Below are 3,193 nucleotides of genomic sequence, written 5' to 3'. Positions count from 1 at the left end.
AGGTCCTGGGAAAGGACTCGATAGGTAGACAAAATGCCAAATCCAGTCTGAACATCTGGCTGACTGTGCGATGATCCATAATAATAATAATAATAATAATAATAATAATAATAATAATAATAATAATAATAATAATAATAATAATAATAATAATAATAATAATAATAATAATAATAATAATAATAATAATAATAATAAAGTTGGAAGGGAGCTTGGAGGTCATCGAGTCCAACCCCCTGCTCAGGCAGGAAACCCTACACCATTTCGGACAAATAGCTGTCCAGTCTCTTCTTAAAAACTTCCAGTGTTGGAGCATTAACCGCTTCTGGAGGCAGGTAGTTCCACTGGTTAGTTGTTCTAACTGTCAGGAAGTTTCTCCTTAGTTCTAGGTTGCTTCTCTCCATCCGTTGCTTCTTGTCCTTCAGGAGCCTTGGAGAATAGCTTGACTCCCTCTTCTTTGTGGCAGCCCCTGAGATATTGGAACACTGCTATCATGTCCCCCCTCGTCCTTCTCTTCATTAAACTAGACATACCCAATTCCAGCAGCCGTTCCTTATATGCTTTGGCCTCCAGTCCCCTGATCATCTATGTTGCTCTTCTCTGTACTCTTTCTAGAGTGTCAACATCTTTTTTACATCGTGGTGACCAAAACTGGATGCAGTATTCCAAGTGTGGCCTTACCAAGGCATTGTAAAATGGTATTAACACTTCACGTAATCTTGATTCTATCCCTGTTAATGCAGCCTAGCACTGTGTTGGCTTTTTTGGCAGCTGCAGCACATGGCTGGCTCATATTTAAGTGATTGTCCACTAGGACTCTGAGATCCCTCAGAGCAAAGGGAGTGGAGGACAGGACAGCAAAGCGAGTGGAGTCCAGGGCAGTGGGGGTGGCTGGGGTCTTGCACTGCTACCCTGGGGGACTGGCCACAGTATGGAGCTTGAAGCAGTTCCTTGGCTGTGGTGGCAGCATAACTAAAGCAGAGGCCCGGGAAAGGTGGTGGCCAGTGGAGATTGCTGAAGGCCTCTCAGTCAGCCCCTGAGTTGCCACGGAGGAGTGCCACTGTGCCGTCCAGCAAAAGGGCAGAGATGGGGGTTGAAGCTCCCCAGCAGTTGTTAAGTGCAGGGGAACTGCCAAATGCCCAAATCTTGATCACATGATTGTGGGGGCGCTACAACAACTATTAACTTTAGGGACCAAGTATTAAGTATCACTCGTAACTTCAAACGGCTGCTGAATGGGATGGTCATAACTTGAGGACTACCTGTACAAAATTATGGAAAAGGAGAAGTGTTCAGGTAAAAAGTGGCACAGCCACAGTGTGGTTGTATAACATATGGGGTTTTTTTTTTCTTTAACATTAGATTTTTATCCCTCCTTTGTTTCATATAACCGAAGGTGGCAAACTGTCTCCTATTCTCCCCAGAATAACCACCCTCTGTGGTGGGCTGGGCTGAAAGAGGAACTGGCCCAAAGTCACCCAATCAGCTTTCATGCCTAAGGTGGGACTAGAACTCAGAGTCTCCTGTTGCTTGGTCCAAAGTCATCCACCGGGCTTTCATTCCTAAGGAAGGTCTAAAACTCAGAGTCTCAGTGCGTTAATTACTAGGTCAGTGCCTTAATTACTACATCAAACTGCTTCCTTTATGTAATGTGTTTTCTAGACCAGGGCTTTTCAACATTTTCACCCATTGTACCACTTTTAGGATATGGCAACATCCGAGTACCACCAGTCGCCTAGCAAGGTGTCAAAAACTTGATGACCAAAAAAAAAAAAAAAGTGATAAAGTACAGGTAGTCCTCGACTTCTAACAGTTTGCTTAGTGACTGTTCGAAGTTACAACAGCACTGAAAAAAGTGCCCCCCAAGCCACAGCCGAGCAAGACACCTGCCTGCCCACCCGGCGGTGCTCTTCCTCCTGTCCGAGGGGGGTGTTTGGTTTTTATTCCCATCTGCTGGGTGGTTGTAGCAGGTTTTGGTCACTTCACATGACCCTGGGACACTATGACTGTCATAAATATGAATCAGTTGCCAAGCATCTGAATGTTAATCACAAGACCCTGGAGAGGCTACAACATTCCAGCTGACTGGCACTTCTTCAGGGCTCAGCAGAAGCACCAGGAGCAGCGCTGAGCTCCAGCTGGAGCCTGGCGCTGATCCTGGCGCTTCCACTGAGCCCTGACAGCCCTGAAGAAGCGCCGATCAGCTGGAAAGCGGCACTGATCCTGGCGCTTCTGCTGAGTCCTGACAGCCCTGCAGCTCCAGCCATCTCTCGCTCAGGCTTGTGCGGTGCTGCCACCGGTTCAGCTCATTCCCCTCCCCCGCTACCACTTTTCTAGGATGGTCGCGTACCACTTACCAGGTGCCAATGTACCACAGGTGGTACCCGTACCACTGGTTGAAAAGCCCTGTTCTAGATCAAACAGCTATAGTCCAGGCAGATGGACCATAGATCACTTTCTTCTCACAGATAAGTATTTCTTGCCACAAGAAATGACATGCATCAGACCACAGGATGCTCGAATCACAATACAGGTAGTCCTCTACTTACAACAGTTGATTTAGTGACCATTCAAAGTTACAACAGCACTGAAAAAAGTGACCAAAGACCATTTTTCATACTTATGACCACTGCAGCATCCCCATGGTCATGTGATTTACGTTCAGATGCTTGACAACTGGTTCATATTTATGACGGTTGCAATGTCCCAGGGTCATGTGATAGATAACCTTTTGCGACCTTTTGACAAGCAAAATCAATGGGGAAGCCAGATTCACTTAACAACCGTGTTACTAACTTAACAACTGCAGTAATTCATTTCACAACTATGACAAGAACGATTGTAAACTGGGACAAAAGTCACTTAACAAATTTCTCACTTAGCAACATTAATTTTGGGCTCAATTGCGGTCGTAAGTCGAGGACCATCTGTAATGGCAACTGTCGTTATTTCCAAAGAGAATTCTGAGCTACGGAATCTGTGTGAGCCCCAGCGTCACTTCGGTGAAGGATCAGGCCTTCTGGTTTTGAAATGGCTTCTATTTGAGCAGGTGGAGGTGGTGGCTAGGAGATCCTTTGCCCACAGGCTCATTATCACTCACCTAGACTTCTGCAGTGTGCTCTATATGGGACTGCCTCTGAAGACCACCTGAAAACTGCAGTTATTACAGCGTGTAGCAGCCCATTTGCTGGCA

This window comes from Protobothrops mucrosquamatus, unplaced genomic scaffold (genome assembly GCF_001527695.2).
Source record: "Protobothrops mucrosquamatus isolate PMUCROS unplaced genomic scaffold, P.Mucros_1.0 scaffold6015, whole genome shotgun sequence".
NCBI classification, from domain to species: Eukaryota; Metazoa; Chordata; class Lepidosauria; order Squamata; family Viperidae; genus Protobothrops; species Protobothrops mucrosquamatus.
Note: the sequence above shows the minus strand (reverse complement) of the source record.